Raw genomic sequence first — 15,412 nt, 5'->3', positions numbered from 1 at the left:
AAATAGTCTGATTACCCATGTACACACACTGCAGCGTATTCTGAAAAGTTACTTGAAAGTACAGTTACTACTCTCGACTCCAAAATGGCAAGTTATTCTAGGTTTGAAAAAAAAAACTTGCATTTTCACACAGTTCGTAACTGGGGATGTAGCTCAGTGGTAGAGTGCACGCTTTGCATGTGTGAGGCCCCGGGTTCAATCCCCGGCATCTCCATGGCCATCCTGCATGTATGTGCAAGGAACGCACTTCCTTTTGGTAGTCACTTTTTCTCACCCTTGTTCGCTTCTTGCATCCGTTGTGTGAAGTAAATACGTGTGAGTGCTCCAAGATTCCGGTACACTTTTGGGGATGTAGCTCAGTGGTAGAGTGCATGCTTCGCATTTATGAGGTCCTGGGTTCAATACCCAGCATCTCCAACCTTTTTCAAATATGGCTAGACATCTTTGGCTAGCGCACCACTCAAGCTAAGTGTCAAGACTCGCAAGGAATCTCTGCCGCTTAAACTGTTTGCTTTGCCATGTCACTTGGCAGGACAAGGGTTTCTCGATTGCAAGGTCTTAACACTGCCTAAGCCACGGGCAACACTTTTTCCCACTCAGTAAAATGACTTGAATGGGAACTGGACATTCAACAAACTTGTCCAAAATCAATAGTACACGCAAATAAAGGAGACTTTCGATTATATAGTCTCAAAGATATTTGCTTTTTTCACCACTTACCAGCCAAGGTTTGCTCTACCCCTTCCTCCTGTATTCACCATTCACTCTGAAGAAAGACAGCTCAACTTCATTGGGATCAAACTTAAACCTCCCACCAACACACCTTGACATTGGGTGGCACAGCTTTTTAGACTTTATGCTAATGATATAGGAGGCGGGAAGGTGAGAAAACTGGCAGAGGGACAATCAGAAGGATTGTGCTGAGCTTAATCACGCGTCTTTTACTTTAACCAAGAGTTGGATTCACCATCTACACTGATTACTATTGCTCTGTCATATACTCCACACTTCTGCTGCGTTTGTCTGTGTGCTGACTAATGAAGGCCAGGAAACCTTCTCTGTGTGCTGCGCTGTATATGGTAGAGCCCAGAGTTGCTAGTCTCCTCCCAAAAGCCTGGAGTCAATTGACAATGTAGAGCTAGAGTTTGCAGAGGGGAGAACCGGTGAAAATGCAGAATACAAGACATATAAGGTCAGAAATAGTCTGATTTCCCATGTACACACACTGCAACGTATTCTGAAAAGTTACTTGAAAGTACAGTTACTACTCTCGACTCCAAAATGGCAAGTTATTCTAGGTTTGAAAAAAAAAAACTTGCATTTTCACACAGTTCATAACTGGGGATGTAGCTTAGTGGTAGAGCGCACGCTTTGCATGTGTGAGGCCCCGGGTTCAATCCCCGGCATCTCCATGGTCAGCCTGCTTGTATGTGCAAGGAATGCACTTGTTTTTGGTGGTCACTTTTTCTCACCCTTGTTCGCTTCCTGCAGCCGCTGTGTGAAGTAAATACGTGTGAGTGCTCCAGGCTTCCGGTACACTTTTGGGGATGTAGCTCACATGTATGAGGTCCTGAGTTCAATCCCCACCATCTCCAACCTTTTTCAAATATGGCTAGACATCTTTGGCTAGCGCACCACTCAAGCTAAGTGTCAAGACTCGCAAGGAATCTCTGCCGCTTAAACTGTTTTCTTTGACATGTCACTTGGCAGGACAAGGCTTTCTCGATTGCTAGGTCTTAACACTGCCTAAGCCACGGGCAACACTTTTTCCCACTCAGTAAAATGACTTGAATGGGAACTGGACATTCAACAAACTTGGCCAAAATCAATAGTACACGCAAATATAGGAGACTTTTGATTATATATTCTCAAAGATATTTACTTTTTTCACCACTTACCAGCCAAGGTTTGCTCTACCCCTGCCTCCTGTATTCACCATCCACTCTGAAAAAAGACAGCTCAACTTCATTGGGATCAAACCTAAACCTCCCACCAACACACCTTGACATTGGGTGGCACAGCTTTTTAGACTTTATGCTAATGATATAGGAGGCGGGAAGGTGAGAAAACTGGCAGAGGGACAATCAGAAGAATTGTGCTGAGCTAAATCACGCGTCTTTTACTTTAACCTAGAGCTGGATTCACCTTCTACACTGATTACTATTGCTCTGTCATATACTCCACACTTCTGCTGCGTTTGTCTGTGTGTTGACTAATGAAGGCCAGGAAACCTTCTCTGTGTGCTGCACTGTATATGGTAGAGCCCAGAGTTGCTAGTCTCCTCCCAAAAGCCTGGAGTCAATTGACAAGGTAGAGCTAGAGATTGCAGAGGGGAGAACCGGTGAAAATGCAGAATACAAGACATATAAGGGTCAGAAATAGTCTGATTTCCCATGTACACACACTGCAGCGTATTCTGAAAAGTTACTTGAAAGTACAGTTACTACTCTCGACTCCAAAATGGCAAGTTATTCTAGGTTTGAAAAAAAAAACTTGCATTTTCACACAGTTCGTAACTGGGGATGTAGCTCAGTGGTAGAGCGCACGCTTTGCATGTGTGAAGCCCTGGGTTCCCCGGCATCTCCATGGCCATCCTGCATGTATGTGCAAGGAACGCACTTCCATTTGGTGGTCACTTTTTCTCACCCTTGTTCGCTTCCTGCAGCCGCTGTGTGAAGTAAATACGTGTGAGTGCTCCAGGCTTCCCGTACACTTTTGGGGATGTAGCTCAGTGGTAGAGCGCATGCTTCGCATGTATGAGGTCCTGGGTTCAATCCCCAGCATCTCCACCCTTATTCAAATATGGCTAGACATCTTTGGCTAGCACACCACTCAAGCTAAGTGTCAAGACTCGCAAGGAATCTCTGCCGCTTAAACTGTTTGCTTTGCCATGTCACTTGGCAGGACAAGGCTTTCTCGAATGCAAGGTCTTAACACTGCCTAAGCTACGGGCAACACTTTTTCCCACTCAGTAAAATGACTTGAATGGGAACTGGACATTCAACAAACTTGGCCAAAATCAATAGTACACGCAAATATAGGAGACTTTCGATTATATAGTCTCAAAGATATTTGCTTTTTTCACCACTTACCAGCCAAGGTTTGCTCTACCCCTGCCTCCTGTATTCACCATCCACTCTGAAAAAAGACAGCTCAACTTCATTGGGATCAAACCTAAACCTCCCACCAACACACCTTGACATTGGGTTGCACAGCTTTTTAGACTTTATGCTAATGATATAGGAGGCGGGAAGGTGAGAAAACTGGCAGAGGGACAATCAGAAGGATTGTGCTGAGCTTAATCACGCGTCTTTTACTTTAACCTAGAGCTGGATTCACCATCTACACTGATTACTATTGCTCTGTCATATACTCCACACTTCTGCTGCGTTTGTCTGTGTGTTGACTAATGAAGGCCGGGAAACCTTCTCTCTGTGCTGCGCTGTATATGGTAGAGCCCAGAGTTGCTAGTCTCCTCCCAAAAGCCTGGAGTCAATTGACAATGTAGAGCTAGAGTTTGCAGAGGGTAGAACCGGTGAAAATGCAGAATACAAGACATATAAGGGTCAGAAATAGTCTGATTTCCCATGTACACACACTGCAGCGTATTCTGAAAAGTTACTTGAAAGTACAGTTACTACTCTCGACTCCAAAATGGCAAGTTATTCTTGGTTTGAAAAAAAAAACTTGCATTTTCACACAGTTTGTAACTGGGGATGTAGCTCAGTGGTAGAGCGCATGCTTTGCATGTGTGAGGCCCCGGGTTCAATCCCCGGCATCTCCATGGCCATCCTGCATGTATGTGCAAGGAACGCACTTCCATTTCGTGGTCACTTTTTCTCACCCTTGTTCGCTTCCTGCAGCCGCTGTGTGAAGTAAATACGTGTGAGTGCTCCAGGCTTCCCGTACACTTTTGGGGATGTAGCTCAGTGGTAGAGCGCATGCTTCGCATGTATGAGGTCCTGGGTTCAATCCCCAGCATCTCCAACCTTTTTCAAATATGGCTAGACATCTTTGGCTAGCACACCACTCAAGCTAAGTGTCAAGACTCGCAAGGAATCTCTGCCGCTTAAACTGTTTGCTTTGCCATGTCACTTGGCAGGACAAGGCTTTCTCGATTGCAAGGTCTTAACACTGCCTAAGCCACGGGCAACACTTTTTCCCACTCAGTAAAATGACTTGAATGGGAACTGGACATTCAACAAACTTGGCCAAAATCAATAGTACACGCAAATATAGGAGACTTTCGATTATATAGTCTCAAAGATATTTGCTTTTTTCACCACTTACCAGCCAAGGTTTGCTCTACCCCTGCCTCCTGTATTCACCATCCACTCTGAAAAAAGACAGCTCAACTTCATTGGGATCAAACCTAAACCTCCCACCAACACACCTTGACATTGGGTTGCACAGCTTTTTAGACTTTATGCTAATGATATAGGAGGCGGGAAGGTGAGAAAACTGGCAGAGGGACAATCAGAAGGATTGTGCTGAGCTTAATCACGTGTCTTTTACTTTAACCTAGAGCTGGATTCACCATCTACACTGATTACTATTGCTCTGTCATATACTCCACACTTCTGCTGCGTTTGTCTGTGTGTTGACTAATGAAGGCCGGGAAGCCTTCTCTCTGTGCTGCGCTGTATATGGTAGAGCCCAGAGTTGCTAGTCTCCTCCCAAAAGCCTGGAGTCAATTGACAATGTAGAGCTAGAGTTTGCAGAGGGTAGAACCGGTGAAAATGCAGAATACAAGACATATAAGGGTCAGAAATAGTCTGATTTCCCATGTACACACACTGCAGCGTATTCTGAAAAGTTACTTGAAAGTACAGTTACTACTCTCGACTCCAAAATGGCAAGTTATTCTTGGTTTGAAAAAAAAAACTTGCATTTTCACACAGTTCGTAACTGGGGATGTAGCTCAGTGGTAGAGCGCACGCTTTGCATGTGTGAGGCCCCGGGTTCAATCCCCGGCATCTCCATGGCCAGCCTGCATGTATGTGCAAGGAACGCACTTCCATTTCGTGGTCACTTTTTCTCACCCTTGTTCGCTTCCTGCAGCCGCTGTGTGAAGTAAATACGTGTGAGTGCTCCAGGCTTCCCGTACTCTTTTGGGGATGTAGCTCAGTGGTAGAGCGCATGCTTCGCATGTATGAGGTCCTGGGTTCAATCCCCAGCATCTCCAACCTTTTTCAAATATGGCTAGACATCTTTGGCTAGCACACCACTCAAGCTAAGTGTCAAGACTCGCAAGGAATCTCTGCCGCTTAAACTGTTTGCTTTGCCATGTCACTTGGCAGGACAAGGCTTTCTCGATTGCAAGGTCTTAACACTGCCTAAGCCACGGGCAACACTTTTTCCCACTCAGTAAAATGACTTGAATGGGAACTGGACATTCAACAAACTTGGCCAAAATCAATAGTACACGCAAATATAGGAGACTTTCGATTATATAGTCTCAAAGATATTTGCTTTTTTCACCACTTACCAGCCAAGGTTTGCTCTACCCCTGCCTCCTGTATTCACCATCCACTCTGAAAAAAGACAGCTCAACTTCATTGGGATCAAACCTAAACCTCCCACCAACACACCTTGACATTGGGTTGCACAGCTTTTAAGACTTTATGCTAATGATATAGGAGGCGGGAAGGTGAGAAAACTGGCAGAGGGACAATCAGAAGGATTGTGCTGAGCTTAATCACGCGTCTTTTACTTTAACCTAGAGCTGGATTCACCATCTACACTGATTACTATTGCTCTGTCATATACTCCACACTTCTGCTGCGTTTGTCTGTGTGTTGACTAATGAAGGCCGGGAAGCCTTCTCTCTGTGCTGCGCTGTATATGGTAGAGCCCAGAGTTGCTAGTCTCCTCCCAAAAGCCTGGAGTCAATTGACAATGTAGAGCTAGAGTTTGCAGAGGGTAGAACCGGTGAAAATGCAGAATACAAGACATATAAGGGTCAGAAATAGTCTGATTTCCCATGTACACACACTGCAGCGTATTCTGAAAAGTTACTTGAAAGTACAGTTACTACTCTCGACTCCAAAATGGCAAGTTATTCTTGGTTTGAAAAAAAAAACTTGCATTTTCACACAGTTCGTAACTGGGGATGTAGCTCAGTGGCAGAGCGCATGCTTTGCATGTGTGAGGCCCAGGGTTCAATCCCCGGCATCTCCATGGCCACCCTGCATGTATGTGCAAGGAACGCACTTCCATTTGGTGGTCACTTTTTCTCACCCTTGTTCGCTTCCTGCAGCCGCTGTGTGAAGTAAATACGTGTGAGTGCTCCAGGCTTCCCGTACACTTTTGGGGATGTAGCTCAGTGGTAGAGCGCATGCTTCGCATGTATGAGGTCCTGGGTTCAATCCCCAGCATCTCCAACCTTTTTCAAATATGGCTAGACATCTTTGGCTAGCACACCACTCAAGCTAAGTGTCAAGACTCGCAAGGAATCTCTGCCGCTTAAACTGTTTGCTTTGCCATGTCACTTGGCAGGACAAGGCTTTCTCGAATGCAAGGTCTTAACACTGCCTAAGCCACGGGCAACACTTTTTCCCACTCAGTAAAATGACTTGAATGGGAACTGGACATTCAACAAACTTGGCCAAAATCAATAGTACACGCAAATATAGGAGACTTTCGATTATATAGTCTCAAAGATATTTGCTTTTTTCACCACTTACCAGCCAAGGTTTGCTCTACCCCTGCCTCCTGTATTCACCATCCACTCTGAAAAAAGACAGCTCAACTTCATTGGGATCAAACCTAAACCTCCCACCAACACACCTTGACATTGGGTTGCACAGCTTTTTAGACTTTATGCTAATGATATAGGAGGCGGGAAGGTGAGAAAACTGGCAGAGGGACAATCAGAAGGATTGTGCTGAGCTTAATCACGCGTCTTTTACTTTAACCTAGAGCTGGATTCACCATCTACACTGATTACTATTGCTCTGTCATATACTCCACACTTCTGCTGCGTTTGTCTGTGTGTTGACTAATGAAGGCCGGGAAACCTTCTCTCTGTGCTGCGCTGTATATGGTAGAGCCCAGAGTTGCTAGTCTCCTCCCAAAAGCCTGGAGTCAATTGACAATGTAGAGCTAGAGTTTGCAGAGGGTAGAACCGGTGAAAATGCAGAATACAAGACATATAAGGGTCAGAAATAGTCTGATTTCCCATGTACACACACTGCAGCGTATTCTGAAAAGTTACTTGAAAGTACAGTTACTACTCTCGACTCCAAAATGGCAAGTTATTCTTGGTTTGAAAAAAAAAACTTGCATTTTCACACAGTTCGTAACTGGGGATGTAGCTCAGTGGTAGAGCGCACGCTTTGCATGTGTGAGGCCCCGGGTTCAATCCCCGGCATCTCCATGGCCAGCCTGCATGTATGTGCAAGGAACGCACTTCCATTTGGTGGTCACTTTTTCTCACCCTTGTTCGCTTCCTGCAGCCGCTGTGTGAAGTAAATACGTGTGAGTGCTCCAGGCTTCCCGTACACTTTTGGGGATGTAACTCAGTGGTAGAGCGCATGCTTCGCATGTATGAGGTGCTGGGTTCAATCCCCAGCATCTCCAACCTTTTTCAAATATGGCTAGACATCTTTGGCTAGCACACCACTCAAGCTAAGTGTCAAGACTCGCAAGGAATCTCTGCCGCTTAAACTGTTTGCTTTGCCATGTCACTTGGCAGGACAAGGCTTTCTCGATTGCAAGGTCTTAACACTGCCTAAGCCACGGGCAACACTTTTTCCCACTCAGTAAAATGACTTGAGTGGGAACTGGACATTCAACAAACTTGGCCAAAATCAATAGTACAAGCAAATATAGAAGACTTTCGATTATATAGTCTCAAAGATATTTGCTTTTTTCACCACTTACCAGCCAAGGTTTGCTCTACCCCTGCCTCCTGTATTCACCATCCACTCTGAAAAAAGACAGCTCAACTTCATTGGCATCAAACCTAAACCTCCCACCAACACACCTTGACATTGGGTTGCACAGCTTTTTAGACTTTATGCTAATGATATAGGAGGCGGGAAGGTGAGAAAACTGGCAGAGGGACAATCAGAAGGATTGTGCTGAGCTTAATCACGCGTCTTTTATTTTAACCTAGAGCTGGATTCACCATCTACACTGATTACTATTGCTCTGTCATATACTCCACACTTCTGCTGTGTTTGTCTGTGTGTTGACTAATGAAGGCCAGGAAACCTTCTCTGTGTGCTGCGCTGTATATGGTAGAGCCCAGAGTTGCTAGTCTCCTCCCAAAAGCCTGGAGTCAATTGACAATGTAGAGCTAGAGTTTGCAGAGGGGAGAACCGGTGAAAATGCAGAATACAAGACATATAAGGGTCAGAAATAGTCTGATTTCACATGTACACACACTGCAGCGTATTCTGAAAAGTTACTTGAAAGTACAGTTACTACTCTCGACTCCAAAATGGCAAGTTATTCTTGGTTTGAAAAAAAAAAACTTGCATTTTCACACAGTTGGAAACTGGGGATGTAGCTCAGTGGTAGAGCGCACGCTTTGCATGTGTGAGGCCCCTGGTTCAATCCTGGGCATCTCCATGGCCATCCTGCATGTATGTGCAAGGAATGCACTTCCTTCTGGTAGTCACTTTTTCTCACCCTTGTTTGCTTCTTGCATCCGCTGTGTGAAGTAAATACGTGTGAGTGCTCCAGGCTTCCGGTACACTTTTGGGGATGTAGCTCAGTGGTAGAGCACATGCTTCGCATGTATGAGGTCCTGGGTTCAATACCCAGCATCTCCAACTTTTTTCAAATATGGCTAGACATCTTTGGCTAGCGCACCACTCAAGCTAAGTGTCAAGACTCGCAAGGAATCTCTGCCGCGTAAACTGTTTGCTTTGCCATGTCACTTGGCAGGACAAGGCTTTCTCGATTGCAAGGTCTTAACACTGCCTAAGCCACGGGCAACACTTTTTCCCACTCAGTAACATGACTTGAATGGGAACTGGACATTCAACAAACTTGGCCAAAATCAATAGTACACGCAAATATAGAAGACTTTCGATTATATAGTCTCAAAGATATTTGCTTTTTTCACCACTTACCAGCCAAGGTTTGCTCTACCCCTGCCTCCTGTATTCACCTTCCACTCTGAAAAAAGACAGCTCAACTTCATTGGGATCAAACCTAAACCTCCCACCAACACACCTTGACATTGAGTTGCACAGCTTTTTAGACTTTATGCTAATGATATAGGAGGCGGGAAGGTGAGAAAACTGGCAGAGGGACAATCAGAAGGATTGTGCTGAGCTTAATCACATGTCTTTTACTTTAACCTAGAGCTGGATTCACCATCTACACTGATTACTATTGCTCTGTCATATACTCCACACTTCTGCTGCGTTTGTCCGTGTGTTGACTAATGAAGGTCAGGAAACCTTCTCTGTGTGCTGCGCTGTATATGGTAGAGCCCAGAGTTGCTAGTCTCCTCCCAAAAGCCTGGAGTCAATTGACAATGTAGAGCTAGAGTTTGCAGAGGGGAGAACCGGTGAAAATGCAGAATACAAGACATATAAGGGTCAGAAATAGTCTGATTACCCATGTACACACACTGCAGCGTATTCTGAAAAGTTACTTGAAAGTACAGTTACTACTCTCAATTCAAAAATGGCAAGTTATTCTAGGTTTGAAAAAAAAAACTTGCATTTTCACACAGTTCGTAACTGGGGATGTAGCTCAGTGGTAGATCGCACGCTTTGCACGTGTGAGGCCCCGGGTTCAATCCCCGGCATCTCCATGGCCATCCTGCATGTATGTGCAAGGAACGCACTTCCTTTTGGTAGTCACTTTTTCTCACCCTTGTTCGCTTCTTGCATCCGTTGTGTGAAGTAAATACGTGTGAGTGCTCCAAGATTCCGGTACACTTTTGGGGATGTATCTCAGTGGTAGAGTGCATGCTTCGCATGTATGAGGTCCTGGGTTCAATACCCAGCATCTCCAACCTTTTTCAAATATGGCTAGACATCTTTGGCTAGCGCACCACTCAAGCTAAGTGTCAAGACTCGCAAGGAATCTCTGCCGCTTAAACTGTTTGCTTTGCCATGTCACTTGACAGGACAAGGGTTTCTCGATTGCAAGGTCTTAACACTGCCTAAGCCACGGGCAACACTTTTTCCCACTCAGTAAAATGACTTGAATGGGAACTGGACATTCAACAAACTTGTCCAAAATCAATAGTACACGCAAATAAAGGAGACTTTCGATTATATAGTCTCAAAGATATTTGCTTTTTTCACCACTTACCAGCCAAGGTTTGCTCTACCCCTTCCTCCTGTATTCACCATCCACTCTGAAGAAAGACAGCTCAACTTCATTGGGATCAAACTTAAACCTCCCACCAACACACCTTGACATTGGGTGGCACAGCTTTTTAGACTTTATGCTAATGATATAGGAGGCGGGAAGGTGAGAAAACTGGCAGAGGGACAATCAGAAGGATTGTGCTGAGCTTAATCACGCGTCTTTTACTTTAACCAAGAGCTGGATTCACCATCTACACTGATTACTATTGCTCTGTCATATACTCCACACTTCTGCTGCGTTTGTCTGTGTGCTGACTAATGAAGGCCAGGAAACCTTCTCTGTGTGCTGCGCTGTATATGGTAGAGCCCAGAGTTGCTAGTCTCCTCCCAAAAGCCTGGAGTCAATTGACAATGTAGAGCTAGAGTTTGCAGAGGGGAGAACCGGTGAAAATGCAGAATACAAGACATATAAGGGTCAGAAATAGTCTGATTTCCCATGTACACACACTGCAACGTATTCTGAAAAGTTACTTGAAAGTACAGTTACTACTCTCGACTCCAAAATGGCAAGTTATTCTAGGTTTGAAAAAAAAAAACTTGCATTTTCACACAGTTCATAACTGGGGATGTAGCTTAGTGGTAGATCGCACGCTTTGCATGTGTGAGGCCCCTGGTTCAATCCCCGGCATCTCCATGGTCAGCCTGCTTGTATGTGCAAGGAATGCACTTGTTTTTGGTGGTCACTTTTTCTCACCCTTGTTCGCTTCCTGCAGCCGCTGTGTGAAGTAAATACGTGTGAGTGCTCCAGGCTTCCGGTACACTTTTGGGGATGTAGCTCACATGTATGAGGTCCTGAGTTCAATCCCCACCATCTCCAACCTTTTTCAAATATGGCTAGACATCTTTGGCTAGCGCACCACTCAAGCTAAGTGTCAAGACTCGCAAGGAATCTCTGCCGCTTAAACTGTTTTCTTTGACATGTCACTTGGCAGGACAAGGCTTTCTCGATTGCTAGGTCTTAACACTGCCTAAGCCACGGGCAACACTTTTTCCCACTCAGTAAAATGACTTGAATGGGAACTGGACATTAAACAAACTTGGCCAAAATCAATAGTACATGCAAATAAAGGAGACATTCGATTATATAGTCTCAAAGATATTTGCTTTTTTCACCACTTACCAGCCAAGGTTTGCTCTACCCCTGCCTCCTGTATTCACTATCCACGCTGAAAAAAGACAGCTCAACTTCATTGGGATCAAACTTAAACCTCCCACCAACACACCTTGACATTGGGTGGCACAGCTTTTTAGACTTTATGCTAATGATATAGGAGGCGGGAAGGTGAGAAAACTGGCAGAGGGACAATCAGAAGAATTGTGCTGAGCTAAATCACGCGTCTTTTACTTTAACCTAGAGCTGGATTCACCATCTACACTGATTACTATTGCTCTGTCATATACTCCACACTTCTGCTGCGTTTGTCTGTGTGTTGACTAATGAAGGCCAGGAAACCTTCTCTGTGTGCTGCACTGTATATGGTAGAGCCCAGAGTTGCTAGTCTCCTCCCAAAAGCCTGGAGTCAATTGACAAGGTAGAGCTAGAGATTGCAGAGGGGAGAACCGGTGAAAATGCAGAATACAAGACATATAAGGGTCAGAAATAGTCTGATTTCCCATGTACACACACTGCAGCGTATTCTGAAAAGTTACTTGAAAGTACAGTTACTACTCTCGACTCCAAAATGGCAAGTTATTCTTGGTTTGAAAAAAAAAACTTGCATTTTCACACAGTTCGTAACTGGGGATGTAGCTCAGTGGTAGAGCGCACGCTTTGCATGTGTGAGGCCCCGGGTTCAATCCCCGGCATCTCCATGGCCAGCCTGCATGTATGTGCAAGGAACGCACTTCCATTTCGTGGTCACTTTTTCTCACCCTTGTTCGCTTCCTGCAGCCGCTGTGTGAAGTAAATACGTGTGAGTGCTCCAGGCTTCCCATACACTTTTGGGGATGTAGCTCAGTGGTAGAGCGCATGCTTCGCATGTATGAGGTCCTGGGTTCAATCCCCAGCATCTCCAACCTTTTTCAAATATGGCTAGACATCTTTGGCTAGCACACCACTCAAGCTAAGTGTCAAGACTCGCAAGGAATCTCTGCCGCTTAAACTGTTTGCTTTGCCATGTCACTTGGCAGGACAAGGCTTTCTCGAATGCAAGGTCTTAACACTGCCTAAGCCACGGGCAACACTTTTTCCCACTCAGTAAAATGACTTGAATGGGAACTGGACATTCAACAAACTTGGCCAAAATCAATAGTACACGCAAATATAGGAGACTTTCGATTATATAGTCTCAAAGATATTTGCTTTTTTCACCACTTACCAGCCAAGGTTTGCTCTACCCCTGCCTCCTGTATTCACCATCCACTCTGAAAAAAGACAGCTCAACTTCATTGGGATCAAACCTAAACCTCCCACCAACACACCTTGACATTGGGTTGCACAGCTTTTTAGACTTTATGCTAATGATATAGGAGGCGGGAAGGTGAGAAAACTGGCAGAGGGACAATCAGAAGGATTGTGCTGAGCTTAATCACGCGTCTTTTACTTTAACCTAGAGCTGGATTCACCATCTACACTGATTACTATTGCTCTGTCATATACTCCACACTTCTGCTGCGTTTGTCTGTGTGTTGACTAATGAAGGCCGGGAAACCTTCTCTCTGTGCTGCGCTGTGTATGGTAGAGCCCAGAGTTGCTAGTCTCCTCCCAAAAGCCTGGAGTCAATTGACAATGTAGAGCTAGAGTTTGCAGAGGGTAGAACCGGTGAAAATGCAGAATACAAGACATATAAGGGTCAGAAATAGTCTGATTTCCCATGTACACACACTGCAGCGTATTCTGAAAAGTTACTTGAAAGTACAGTTACTACTCTCGACTCCAAAATGGCAAGTTATTCTTGGTTTGAAAAAAAAAACTTGCATTTTCACACAGTTCGTAACTGGGGATGTAGCTCAGTGGTAGAGCGCACGCTTTGCATGTGTGAGGCCCCGGGTTCAATCCCCGGCATCTCCATGGCCAGCCTGCATGTATGTGCAAGGAACGCACTTCCATTTCGTGGTCACTTTTTCTCACCCTTGTTCGCTTCCTGCAGCCGCTGTGTGAAGTAAATACGTGTGAGTGCTCCAGGCTTCCCGTACACTTTTGGGGATGTAGCTCAGTGGTAGAGCGCATGCTTCGCATGTATGAGGTCCTGGGTTCAATCCCCAGCATCTCCAACCTTTTTCAAATATGGCTAGACATCTTTGGCTAGCACTCCACTCAAGCTAAGTGTCAAGACTCGCAAGGAATCTCTGCCGCTTAAACTGTTTGCTTTGCCATGTCACTTGGCAGGACAAGGCTTTCTCGATTGCAAGGTCTTAACACTGCCTAAGCCACGGGCAACACTTTTTCCCACTCAGTAAAATGACTTGAATGGGAACTGGACATTCAACAAACTTGGCCAAAATCAATAGTACACGCAAATATAGGAGACTTTCGATTATATAGTCTCAAAGATATTTGCTTTTTTCACCACTTACCAGCCAAGGTTTGCTCTACCCCTGCCTCCTGTATTCACCATCCACTCTGAAAAAAGACAGCTCAACTTCATTGGGATCAAACCTAAACCTCCCACCAACACACCTTGACATTGGGTTGCACAGCTTTTTAGACTTTATGCTAATGATATAGGAGGCGGGAAGGTGAGAAAACTGGCAGAGGGACAATCAGAAGAATTGTGCTGAGCTAAATCACGCGTCTTTTACTTTAACCTAGAGCTGGATTCACCATGTACACTGATTACTATTGCTCTGTCATATACTCCACACTTCTGCTGCGTTTGTCTGTGTGTTGACTAATGAAGGCCAGGAAACCTTCTCTGTGTGCTGCGCTGTATATGGTAGAGCCCAGAGTTGCTAGTCTCCTCCCAAAAGCCTGGAGTCAATTGACAATGTAGAGCTAGAGTTTGCAGAGGGGAGAACCGGTGAAAATGCAGAATACAAGACATATAAGGGTCAGAAATAGTCTGATTTCCCATGTACACACACTGCAGCGTATTCTGAATAGTTACTTGAAAGTACAGTTACTACTCTGGACTCCAAAATGGCAAGTTATTCTAGGTTTGAAAAAAAAAAAAATTGCATTTTCACACAGTTCGTAACTGGGGATGTATCTCAGTGGTAGAGCGCACGCTTTGCATGTGTGAGGCCCTGGGTTCAATCCCTGGCATCTCCATGGCCAGCCTGCATGTATGTGCAAGGAATGCACTTCCTTTTGGTGGTCACTTTTTCTCACCCTTGTTCGCTTCCTGCAGCCGCTGTGTGAAGTAAATACGTGTGAGTGCTCCAGGCTTCCGCTACACTTTTGGGGTTGTAGCTCACATGTATGAGGTCCTGAGTTCAATCCCCTGCATCTCCAACCTTTTTCAAATATGGCTAGACATCTTTGGCTAGCGCACCACTCAAGCTAAATGTCAAGACTCGCAAGGAATGTCTGCCGCTTAAACTGTTTGCTTTGCCATGTCACTTGGCAGGACAAGGCTTTCTCGATTGCAAGGTCTTAACACTGCCTAAGCCACGGGCAACACTTTTTCCCACTCAGTAAAATGACTTGAATGGGAACTGGACATTCAACAAACTTGGCCAAAATCAATAGTACACGCAAATAAAGGAGACTTTCGATTATATAGTCTCAAAGATATTTGCTTTTTTCACCACTTACCAGCCAAGGTTTGCTCTACCCCTGCCTCCTGTATTCACCATCCACTCTGAAAAAAGACAGCTCAACTTCATTGGGATCAAACCTAAACCTCCCACCAACACACCTTGACATTGGGTTGCACAGCTTTTTAGACTTTATGCTAATGATATAGGAGGCGGGAAGGTGAGAAAACTGGCAGAGGGACAATCAGAAGGATTGTGCTGAGCTTAATCACGCGTCTTTTACTTTAACCTAGAGCTGGATTCACCATCTACACTTATTACTATTGCTCTGTCATATACTCCACACTTCTGCTGCGTTTGTCTGTGTGTTGACTAATGAAGGCCAGGAAACCTTCTCTGTGTGCTGCGCTGTATATGGTAGAGCCCAGAGTTGC

General features: G+C 45.0%; 22 non-coding genes across 22 annotated transcripts; all 22 read left to right on the top strand.

Moving 5' to 3' along the window:
• The first annotated feature begins 142 nt into the window (after positions 1–142).
• On the top strand, positions 143–214 carry TRNAA-UGC (transfer RNA alanine (anticodon UGC)). The gene has a single exon. It is a non-coding gene; the product is annotated as a tRNA-Ala (tRNA).
• A 131-nt stretch (positions 215–345) lies between these two features.
• On the top strand, positions 346–417 carry TRNAA-CGC (transfer RNA alanine (anticodon CGC)). Its single transcript has one exon. It is a non-coding gene; the product is annotated as a tRNA-Ala (tRNA).
• A 923-nt stretch (positions 418–1,340) lies between these two features.
• TRNAA-UGC (transfer RNA alanine (anticodon UGC)) lies at positions 1,341–1,412 on the top strand. Its single transcript has one exon. It is a non-coding gene; the product is annotated as a tRNA-Ala (tRNA).
• A 1,305-nt stretch (positions 1,413–2,717) lies between these two features.
• On the top strand, positions 2,718–2,789 carry TRNAA-CGC (transfer RNA alanine (anticodon CGC)). Its single transcript has one exon. It is a non-coding gene; the product is annotated as a tRNA-Ala (tRNA).
• A 923-nt stretch (positions 2,790–3,712) lies between these two features.
• On the top strand, positions 3,713–3,784 carry TRNAA-UGC (transfer RNA alanine (anticodon UGC)). The gene has a single exon. It is a non-coding gene; the product is annotated as a tRNA-Ala (tRNA).
• Positions 3,785–3,915: 131 nt separating this feature from the next.
• TRNAA-CGC (transfer RNA alanine (anticodon CGC)) lies at positions 3,916–3,987 on the top strand. The gene has a single exon. It is a non-coding gene; the product is annotated as a tRNA-Ala (tRNA).
• Positions 3,988–4,910: 923 nt separating this feature from the next.
• On the top strand, positions 4,911–4,982 carry TRNAA-UGC (transfer RNA alanine (anticodon UGC)). The gene has a single exon. It is a non-coding gene; the product is annotated as a tRNA-Ala (tRNA).
• Positions 4,983–5,113: 131 nt separating this feature from the next.
• Positions 5,114–5,185, top strand: TRNAA-CGC (transfer RNA alanine (anticodon CGC)). The gene has a single exon. It is a non-coding gene; the product is annotated as a tRNA-Ala (tRNA).
• Positions 5,186–6,108: 923 nt separating this feature from the next.
• Positions 6,109–6,180, top strand: TRNAA-UGC (transfer RNA alanine (anticodon UGC)). Its single transcript has one exon. It is a non-coding gene; the product is annotated as a tRNA-Ala (tRNA).
• A 131-nt stretch (positions 6,181–6,311) lies between these two features.
• Positions 6,312–6,383, top strand: TRNAA-CGC (transfer RNA alanine (anticodon CGC)). Its single transcript has one exon. It is a non-coding gene; the product is annotated as a tRNA-Ala (tRNA).
• Positions 6,384–7,306: 923 nt separating this feature from the next.
• TRNAA-UGC (transfer RNA alanine (anticodon UGC)) lies at positions 7,307–7,378 on the top strand. Its single transcript has one exon. It is a non-coding gene; the product is annotated as a tRNA-Ala (tRNA).
• A 131-nt stretch (positions 7,379–7,509) lies between these two features.
• On the top strand, positions 7,510–7,581 carry TRNAA-CGC (transfer RNA alanine (anticodon CGC)). Its single transcript has one exon. It is a non-coding gene; the product is annotated as a tRNA-Ala (tRNA).
• Positions 7,582–8,505: 924 nt separating this feature from the next.
• TRNAA-UGC (transfer RNA alanine (anticodon UGC)) lies at positions 8,506–8,577 on the top strand. Its single transcript has one exon. It is a non-coding gene; the product is annotated as a tRNA-Ala (tRNA).
• A 131-nt stretch (positions 8,578–8,708) lies between these two features.
• Positions 8,709–8,780, top strand: TRNAA-CGC (transfer RNA alanine (anticodon CGC)). Its single transcript has one exon. It is a non-coding gene; the product is annotated as a tRNA-Ala (tRNA).
• Positions 8,781–9,703: 923 nt separating this feature from the next.
• Positions 9,704–9,775, top strand: TRNAA-UGC (transfer RNA alanine (anticodon UGC)). Its single transcript has one exon. It is a non-coding gene; the product is annotated as a tRNA-Ala (tRNA).
• Positions 9,776–9,906: 131 nt separating this feature from the next.
• TRNAA-CGC (transfer RNA alanine (anticodon CGC)) lies at positions 9,907–9,978 on the top strand. The gene has a single exon. It is a non-coding gene; the product is annotated as a tRNA-Ala (tRNA).
• A 924-nt stretch (positions 9,979–10,902) lies between these two features.
• On the top strand, positions 10,903–10,974 carry TRNAA-UGC (transfer RNA alanine (anticodon UGC)). The gene has a single exon. It is a non-coding gene; the product is annotated as a tRNA-Ala (tRNA).
• A 1,106-nt stretch (positions 10,975–12,080) lies between these two features.
• Positions 12,081–12,152, top strand: TRNAA-UGC (transfer RNA alanine (anticodon UGC)). The gene has a single exon. It is a non-coding gene; the product is annotated as a tRNA-Ala (tRNA).
• Positions 12,153–12,283: 131 nt separating this feature from the next.
• Positions 12,284–12,355, top strand: TRNAA-CGC (transfer RNA alanine (anticodon CGC)). The gene has a single exon. It is a non-coding gene; the product is annotated as a tRNA-Ala (tRNA).
• Positions 12,356–13,278: 923 nt separating this feature from the next.
• On the top strand, positions 13,279–13,350 carry TRNAA-UGC (transfer RNA alanine (anticodon UGC)). The gene has a single exon. It is a non-coding gene; the product is annotated as a tRNA-Ala (tRNA).
• A 131-nt stretch (positions 13,351–13,481) lies between these two features.
• Positions 13,482–13,553, top strand: TRNAA-CGC (transfer RNA alanine (anticodon CGC)). Its single transcript has one exon. It is a non-coding gene; the product is annotated as a tRNA-Ala (tRNA).
• Positions 13,554–14,478: 925 nt separating this feature from the next.
• On the top strand, positions 14,479–14,550 carry TRNAA-UGC (transfer RNA alanine (anticodon UGC)). Its single transcript has one exon. It is a non-coding gene; the product is annotated as a tRNA-Ala (tRNA).
• The last annotated feature ends 862 nt before the right edge of the window (positions 14,551–15,412 follow it).

Source organism: Dendrobates tinctorius, unplaced genomic scaffold (assembly GCF_039654945.1).
Source record: "Dendrobates tinctorius isolate UK_male_01 unplaced genomic scaffold, ASM3965494v1 ptg000011l, whole genome shotgun sequence".
Lineage (NCBI taxonomy): Eukaryota > Metazoa > Chordata > Amphibia > Anura > Dendrobatidae > Dendrobates > Dendrobates tinctorius.
Note: the sequence above shows the minus strand (reverse complement) of the source record. Positions and strands in the feature narration are given on the sequence as shown.